Source organism: Ahaetulla prasina, chromosome 5 (assembly GCF_028640845.1).
Source record: "Ahaetulla prasina isolate Xishuangbanna chromosome 5, ASM2864084v1, whole genome shotgun sequence".
Lineage (NCBI taxonomy): Eukaryota > Metazoa > Chordata > Lepidosauria > Squamata > Colubridae > Ahaetulla > Ahaetulla prasina.
Window position 1 is genome coordinate 694,101 of NC_080543.1, and position 9,651 is coordinate 703,751.

Consider the following 9,651-nt stretch of genomic DNA (forward strand, 5'->3'; position numbering starts at 1 on the left):
GGGCAGGGGATGTGGGGGGGAGAGAGATAGGGGGAGCCTGCTGGAACCGTGGGGCTCCTGTGGCCTTGGGCCTGTCTTCTCCCAAGATGGGAAGCCGAAGGCCACCAGAGAATGGCCAGAGGAGACCTGTCTTGAGCTAGCCTCCTTGCCCCATGGTGGAAGGGTGGTCTTCCATGCCTGGTCCCATTGTGGTTCCTTGGGGTGGGGCAAAAAACCTCCAGGCCTCTGGGTCCCTTTTCCAAACCCTTAAAGGTGGTGTGGCCACCAGGCTCAACCCCAGGTCTGAGGAGCACCAAAAATATTGATATTGTGGCTTTTTGGAAAACGGGTTCCTTGTGTCTTGTCCGTCCTGAAGACCTGATTGAAGAAGTTCATTGATGTTCTTAAAGTTTCAGCCTTCTAGGCCTAGGGCAAGGGTCTCCACACTCGGCCACTTTAAGAGTGGTGGACTTTAACTTCCAGAATTCCTCGGACACCATGGCTGGCTGAGGAATTCTGGGAGTTGGAAGTCCACCAGTCTTCTAGGGCATCAACTCTTTTTGTTTTGGGAAGCCACCTAAGATAGGTGGCGATCATGTTATACAACCAATCCAGCAACTCATGGGAAGCTTGTGCCATGAGAGAGGATCAAAATCCTCGAAGGGGGGGTCCCTGAGAAGACCTTGCTTTGTCCGTGGTTGCCATCCCATCCCACCTTCCCATTGACGGCCACCAGAGAAGGAGAGAAGTTTTCAACAGAAGAGAAGAGATGAAGTTCAAAGTGGAGCTGTGGAATTCTTACAAACAGGAAGCAAAACCCAACCTCCCTCACCCTGGTGATGTTCCTTAGTTGGGTCATGAAACACCTGCAAGGAAACAACCAAGCTCAGAGAGCACCTAGGATCCCACAGTCCTTCCTCTTCTCCTCCACTCTGCAAACTCCACTCCCTTTTAGCACTGATGATGTTCCCTAGTTGGGTCATGAAACGTCTTCAAGAAAACCACCAAGCTCAGAAGGCACCAAGGACCCCCAGTTCAACCCTGAGCTACAGATACTATTTTCTACTGGTGCCAGGCAAGGAACCAGGCAGAAAACATAACCCCACCAACATTGGCAGGTCGAGGTACAGTGAGCCAACCCCTCTTCCTTTTAGCACTGATGGTGTTACCTAGTTGGGTTGTGAAATGTCTACAAGAAAACCACCCGACACAATGAGCGTCAAGGATTCTGCACGGAGGCGTGTTTCAAGCTACCCATGAATGCCAAGAGGTCCAGGACCCCATAGGTGAGCAGATTCTCTTTGTACCAACGGCCCCTCACCAAGCAGTTTTGGGTCCAATCCTGGCAGCTGCCTTGGGAGCCCATCATTGGGGAGCAAAGGACCCTCCCTCCAACGGCTCTTGGCTAAATCCTCCGGTCTTGGGGAAGGCACTTAGCATCCACCCATCTGCTGAGAGACACATCTGGTTCAGAGTGATGGGTCTCCATCCTGACACACTACAGGGGGAGAATCTCTTCCTCTTTCTGCTAAGGCATCTCTAAGGCCCTTTAGTTCTTACTTCCTATCGCATTTTTTTTTATTTATTTATTTTGTCACAACAGTATATACAGTCATCAACATAAACAATAATTCATCATGAGAGAAAAAGTTAAAGTATGCATATAATACTATAATGAAGAGAACAATAGGACAGGAACGGTAGGCACTTTTGTGCTCTTCTGCACGCCCCTTTATCTATTGCAATTTATCTATTGCAATGTCTTGGATTATGGTGAGACCGTGGGGTGGCAGAGGAATTTAAATTATTATTTGAGATCATCAGTGGTTTCGGGGTGAGATACCAGCAGTACGCTGATGACACCCAGCTGTACTTTTCCACCCCGGACCACCCCAATGAAGTTGTTGAAGTGCTGTCCCGGTGTTTGGAAGCCGTACGGGTCTGGATGGGGAGAAACAGGCTCAAGCTTAATCCCTCCAAGACGGAGTGGCTGTGGATGCCGGCACCCCGATTCAGTCAGCTGCAGCCGCGGCTGGCTGTTGGTGGCGAGTTATTGGCCCCAAAGGATAGGGTGCGCAACTTAGGTGTCCTCCTGGACGATCGGCTGTCGTTTGAAGATCATTTGACGGCCGTCTCCAGGGGGGCCTTCCACCAGGTTCGCCTGGTCCGGCAGTTGCGCCCCTTCCTTGATCGGGATGCCTTATGCACGGTCACTCATGCGCTCGTTACCTCTCGCTTGGATTACTGTAATGCTCTCTACATAGGGCTGCCCCTGAAGTGCGCTCGGAGGCTTCAGTTAGTCAGAATGCAGCTGCGCGGGTTATAGAGGGAGCTCCACGTAGCTCCCATGTAACACCGATCCTGCGCAGGCTGCACTGGCTGCCTGTGGCTTTCCGAGTGCACTTTAAGGTGTTGGTTATGACCTTTAAAGCGCTCCATGGCTTAGGACCTGGGTACTTACGGGACCGCCTGCTGCTACCACATGCCTCCCACCGACCCGTACGCTCCCATAGAGGGGGACTTCTCAGGGTGCCGTCCGCCAAACAATGCCGGCTGGCGGCCCCAGGAAGGGCCTTCTCTGTGGGGCACCCACACTCTGGAATGAGCTTCCCCGGGTTTCGTCAAATACCTGACCTCCGGACATTTAAATGCATGAACTAAAACACATCTTTTATCCGCGGGGCTGGCTTAAATTAGTTTTAAGGGGAAATTTTATTAATTTTAAATGGGGTTTTTAGTATGGAAAATTTTTAATCTCAGGCTAATTTAATAAGTTTTTAAATGGTATTTTAATCTGTATATTGTGTTGTTTTATTTTTGCCTGTGCACCGCCCTGAGTCCTTCGGGAGAAGGGCGGTATAAAAATTAAATAAAATAAAAATAAGTAAATAAAATAAAAATAATTAATATTTTTGCAGCTCCCCTGCAGTGCTCCTCCAAGCCCTGGGGGGAAACTCTGTGATTGGAAGTGGGTCTCCCCAGTTTGAAGGCAGCACCTTCACTGGGACACACATCTGGTTGGCTGTGGGCTCAGAAGAGGGCCAAGCCATTTCCCCAAACCTTGCCAATCTCTGCCCAGAATAGAATACACAATTGGAAGGGACCTTGGAGGTCTTCTAGTCCAGGGTTCTCCAACCTTGGCAACTTTAAGCCTGGAGGACTTTAACTCCCAGAATCCCCCAGCCAGCAAAGCTGGCTGGGGAATTCTGGGAGTTGAAGTCCTCCAGGCTTAAAGTTGCCAAGGTTGGAGACCCTTGTTCTAGTCCAACCCCCTCCTCATGCAGGAGACCCTGAACCATTCCAGACAAGTGGCTGTCCAGTCTCTTCTTGAAAACCTCCTGGGATGGAGCAGCCACAACTTCTGGTGGCAACTTCTGTCCCATTGGTTAATTGTTCCCATTGTTAGGAAGTTTCTCCTTAATTCCAGCTTGCTTCTCTTTTTAATTAGTTTCCACGCTTTGCTTCTTTTTCCTGCCTTCTGATGCTTTGGACAAGAGTGTCTCCTTGCTGGATATGTTCCGGTGGAAAACCATGGGGTCTCCCCTGAACCGGGAACCTCTCAATGGCCCCCAATCGCTCCCCCTTGTGCGATGAGGAAACCCCGGCTTTCTGGCTCCAGTACAAAATGTGATGAGGGGCCCATGCCTATCCGTGGGTGTCCATAGGATATGATCAGAAAAAGTTAAGATGGCAGCCACAATTGGCAACGCAAAATATTTTGATTATTTTGAATATAACCTGCAGAAATCCCCACCCCTCACCCCCCAGGGCCTCTGAGCTAAGCCCTCGGCCCCTGCCTGGATTCACCCTGTTTTAACCCTGGCTCGGATGTACAGGTAGTTCTTGACTTATGACCACAATTGAGCCCTAAATTTCCATTGTTAAGCAAGAAAGCTGTTAAGTGAGTTTTGTCCCATTTTATGACCTTTCTGGCCACGGTTGTTAAACAAATCATTGCAGTTGTTAAGTGAGTCACACGGTTGTTAAGTAAATCTGGCTTCCCCCACTGACTTTGCTTGTCAGATGGTCACAAAAGGGGATCATGTGACCCCAGGATACTGAAACCGTCATAAATGTGAATCGGCTGCCAAGCGTCTGAATTTTGATCGGGGATACTGCAATGGTCGTAAGTGTGAAACACGGTCATAAGTCCCTTTTTTCAGTGCCGTTGCAACTTGAAGCCATCACTAAATGAATTGTTATGACTCAAGGACTACCTGTACTTATTTATCAATTCTTATTTATTTATTAAACTTATTCACACATGTGCACCCTCCCCCCCATCTCGACCTCACTCAACTCCGAGGTCACCGCTTACAATCAGAGTCTTCCTAAACTCCGTTCTTTCCCAAGGTCTGCATTTTATCTGGGAGTAGGAAAAATTTTTTCCCCAAAGAGACCCCCGACCCTAAATGAAGACACTCGCTCCACTGCAGAAATCTTTCTGCCCCCCTCCCCACCCCCGCGCGCGTCTTCTCCACGGAGCCCACCGGCGCCCCAGCAGAGAAGGATGACGTAACTCCTGGCAGGGGGGAGGACAAAAATAAAGACGCCCACACCCCGTCGTCCACCCCCACCCACCACCCACCCATCCCGCTCGTGGGTTTTTGCAGCAGCCTGTCCGCAGACTCAACCTGTGACTTTCGATTTGCAGAGCAGGTGCTGCACTTCCCCCCACCCCACATCTCCCCCTCCCCCCCTCTCCTCTTTGTCAGATTCCCCTCCTCCAGAAGTGCCCATTTCTGCCCCCGGGCTTCGGGACAAGCGGGGAAGCGCGCCTCTCCTCCTCCTCCTCCTCCTCCCCTCGCGTGGCAGCCTCCTGCCTAATTAGTTTAGAGGGAAAACTTAATTCAATTAACTTTTTCACAACTCGGGCAGGCTGACAGTTGGGACTCTCTTTCAGCAGGCGCCTTGATCTAATTAGCTAGTTTAGCAACCTGCCCGTCTCCCTCCCTCCCTCCCTCCCCCCCGCAGCCCGGTCTCCCCTCCAGCTGTGGTGAGAAGGGGGGAGGCTTCCGCGGGATGGGTTGGGGAGGGGAGGGGCTCGCTGGCATCCTGCTGAGCTCCCTCTGCCAAGGGGAAGGACCGACCCTCACCTGACCAGCCTGACCCAAAGAGAAAGGGATCTCCTTAGTTCAGAGTGAGCCATTGGCTCTGGGCATGGGGCTAAGGGGCCCATACCATGCCCAGGGGGGCTGCCGGCCGGGGAGCATGGCCCTTCCCTTTGGGGAAACCAAGGCCCATTAGCCCCACCAGGCTTGCAAATGTAATGTAATGTACAGGTAATCTTTGACTTATGACCATAACTGAGCCCCAAATTTCATTGGCTAAACAAGACAATTGTTAACTGAATTTTGCCCCGTTTTACAATCTTTCTTGCCACAGTTGTTAAGTGAATCACTGCAGTTGTTAAGTTAGTCAGACGGTTGTTAAGTGAATCTGGCTTCCCCATGGTCAGAAGGTCACAAAAGAGGATCACGTGACCCTGGGACGCTGTGACCATCATAAATATGAGTCAGTTGCCAAGCATCCAGATTTTGATCACCTGATCACCTGGGGATACTTCGATGGTCATAAATGTGAAAAATGGTCCTGTCAATTTTTTTCAGTGCCGTTGTAACTTTGAATAGTCACTAAATGATCGGTTATTAGCTGAGGACAACCTGTCATGTAATTTTTATGCAATTATGCACACACACACACTGCATGTATGTATGTGTGTGTTGATGTATATATGTATATTCATTTCAAAGTTGTAAGCCACCCAGTCACCTTGTGGTGTGATGGATGGCAAACAAATTCAATAAACAAACAAACAAACTTTTGAACAGCAAGGCTGAGAGACCTCCACTGATTGTGGACCCTTCAGGAAGGCGGGCTGGATGTTGGGTCATAGCCATGGGCCGGTTTTGCCCTCAGGAGGCCCCTGGCATCTTACTGGCCGTCTGTGGCTTCTCATAGTCTGGGCTGAACTGGCCAAGTGTCCAGATAAACCTCTCTTGCCCAACATGGATACAACTGACCTGCAACTTTCGAGCACCGAGGGCAGTGAAGGAATCAAGATTTGATTTCACAGCCACCAAAGACCTAATCTGCAAAATTTCATAGGGTGGGGGGAAGTACATTTAGGGGTGCTGTGCAGAACACATCAAATCAAATCCTGCCCTCTAAATATAAGCCTAAAGCAGGAGTCTCCAGCCTTGGTAACTTTAAGACTTGTGGACTTCAGCTCCCAGAATTCCCCAGCCTGGATGATAGGTAGATAAGAGAGGGAGAAAGAGAGGAGGGAGGAAGGAAGGAAGGAAGGAGGGAGGGGAAAGGGAAAGGAATACTAGGTGAATGAAGAGAAGGGAAGGGAGGGAGGAAGGATTCAGTATTAGGCAAAGCTACAGAAACTAGAGACCCTCAAATTTTAAAAAGGCTTTAAATTCTTCCTTTAGAGTTCTTTAAACCAAGAAACCTCTCCACGCATTAAGTGTTCTGTGGATAGAATCCAACATTATTTTAAGCACCGGAAACATTTTTTTTTTTTAGTGAACATCCATTCACGAATCTGGTGGGTCCTTTGATTAACAATGCGGGGACTCAGAGGTGGGCTTGCAAATTTCTCCGCGGGGCCCCTTCTCCTTCCTCCCCCCCCCCTTTTACACACACACACTGGAAAAACCACAACCTTCTCGCCCCAAACTTGATTTCAAGCAAACCGCGAGATGAAACGCGTCCCGAGGTCAGGAAAACTCGAGGGGTGCGTGTGTCTCCGTTGGCTGCTGAAACTCACGTTGTCAGCCGCTGGAAGTGGCTTGAGAGCGAGATGGGCGGCGCAAAAATTTAATAAATAAAGAATAAAGCAAGGATTATCTGGTGCCCACCCTCCACCTGCCCAGGAGATAAAGCTTGCATCGAAGGGGTTGCACGATGGAAGGCCGGTGTGCACGCGCGCGTGGGCAGGCTGGGCCCAATTTCTCACGAGTACGAGTCAGGCTTGGGGCGAGGCTCTTCCCGTGCAGGGAGCTTCACCCAGCTGGTCTCATGCGGGTGGCAGGAAATTAACATAACATAACAACAGAGTTGGAAGGGACCTTGGAGGCCTTCTAGTCCAACCCCCTGCCCAGGCAGGAACCCTACACCATCTCAGTCAGATGGTTATCCAACATTTTCTTAAAAATTTCCAGTGTTGGAGCATTCACAACTTCTGCAGGCAACTCGTTCCACTTATTAATTGTTCTAACTGTCAGGAAATTTCTCCTTAGTTCTAAGTTGCTTCTTTCCTTGATCAGTTTCCACCCATTGCTTCTTGTTCTACCCTCAGGTGCTTTGGAGAACAGCCCGACTCCCTCTTCTTTGTGGCAACCCCTGAGATACTAGAACACAGCTATCAGGTCTCCCCTAGTCCTTCTTTTTATTAAACTAGACATACCCAGTTCCTGCAACCGTTCTTCATATGTTTTCGCCTCCAGTCCCCTAACCAACTTTGTTGCTCTTCTCTGCACTCTTTCTAGAGTCTCAACATCTTTTTTACATCGTGGAGACCAAAACTGGATGCAATATTCCAAGTGTGGCCTTACCAAGGCATTATAAAGTGGCACTAACACTTCACGTGATCTTGATTCTATCCCTCTGTTTATGCAACCCAGAACTGTGTTGGCTTTTTTAGCAGCTGCTGCACACTGCTGGCTCATATCTAAATGGTTATCCACTAGGACTCCAAGATCCCTCTCACAGGTACTACTATTGAGCAAGGTACCACATATACGGTACTGGTGCATTTTGTTTTTTTTTTTGCCTAAATGTAGAATTGCCCCCAGCCGGCGCACACACGCGTGCCCGCCGGCCTCCCCTGTGCAACAGTTACTCGCCGGTTTTCCGGCAAGGTTTTGGCGTCTCCAACGGATATTTTGCAGCGCTGCTCCCGCTTCGGATCTCTAATTTCCTGGGCCGTTTGGAAAATCACGGAGAATGCCAGCGCTTTGCCCAGCCAATCGCCAACCTCCCCTCCTCCGTTCCCCACCACCACCCCCAATTCTCCGAGGGGCTCCTGCGGAAAAGTCGCCCCCCTTAAAAGGGCGGACAAAGGCTGCGATGCTGATTTAGACTTTGAAGCCTCCTCTAGCGAAAGTGTTTGTCTTGAAAATGCCCTTAATCCTTCTGCTTTGCGCCCCTGGAAAGCAAGCGAGGGGTGGGAGCGGAGGGACGGGCCTGGGCTTTCAAATGCACTCGTATCCAGGGGGGCTTTTACCCTAACGGGGGTGGGTGGGCTGCATAAACAAAGGCAAACACAGCCCAGCTGAAAACGATGGGGAGGGGCAGCTGGATCGTTAAATATTTGTAATCGTTATTTTCAAAACGGAAAGACTTGGAAGAGTCTTCCCCCGAAGGAAGGACCCCCACATCCATCATCCCCAGCAGTTGTTAGGAAGGCAGGCTCCACAGGAGGGGAATTGGCGCCCAGATTGTCTCCCCATCAAATCCACCCACCGAAAACTCTCCCTACCCCCTGTCTCTCGGAATGATAAAAGGGAAGGCATGTAACTTAAAGAGTTGGAGTGACAGCACTCCAATCGCCAACTTCTCCCCTGGAATCCATTGGCAGGGCGGGGTTGGGGGGGGGCACCAGTGATTTATTGTGCAAGGGGTACACCGGGAACAGCATTGGTGTGCAAGAGAGATGACTGCTGTCTTTTCTATCTTTTACCGGATAACAGAATACCAGAGTTGGAAGGGACCTTGGAGGTCCTCTAGCCCAACTCAAAGCAGGACATCCTCTACTATTCCAGACCAGGGTTTGTCCAGTCTCTTTTTAGAAACCTCCAGGGATGGAGCACCCGCCACTTCTGGAGGCAAGTCGTTCCGATGGTTAATTGTTCTCATCTGTTGGGCAGTTTCTCCAGGTTGCTTCTCTCCTTGATAAGCTTCCATCCGCTGCTTCTTGTCCTGCCTTCATTTGGAGAAGCTGCTATCATGCTAGTCCTTCTTGTCACTAGACTAGACATCCCCAATTCCAGCAACTGTTCTTCGCATGTTTGAGCCTCCAGTCCCCTAATCATCTTTGTTGCTCTTCTCTGCACTCTTTCTAGAGTCTCCACAGTTTACAAATGAAGGCGAATCTACGTACGTGTCCCAGGATCCTGTTGCAGGATCCAATCTGAGCCGGTCACCGGGACCAGAGGTTTTAAATACCACTCCCAGAAAAGCCCAAAGCACCCACTCTGCTAGAGAGAAAGTCCCCGAGGGAGCATGGGCTCCAGCCAAAGTCCAAAACTCGGAAGATAAAGCTAACCCAGATGGGATCCTCTCAACATTTTTTTTTGATATACTTTCTGGAGCTCAGTTCCAACATTGCTAGAAAATCTGGAAGGGACAGAAAGTCCCACCTAGAGTCCCCCCCCCTCTCTACAACCACGGCCAGGCAGGCAGCTGACTCCGAAGGACCCTCCAGGAATGTCCGATCAATGGAGGTCGATGGAGAAAAGTCTGGTGGGAGGAGGTGCTTGAAATGCAGGTGTCTCTTGGACAGAAACCAAGATGGAAGTTGGCGACTTTAGGGACGGGGACTTAACAGGCAGCTGGTGGAGATTTGCTTTGCTTGGTGATTTCTACATTGTAGAAGAGCCAGGTTAGTTTGTAGGATGGTGGCTGGTTTAAGATGGGTGGACTTCAACTCCCAGAGTTCTG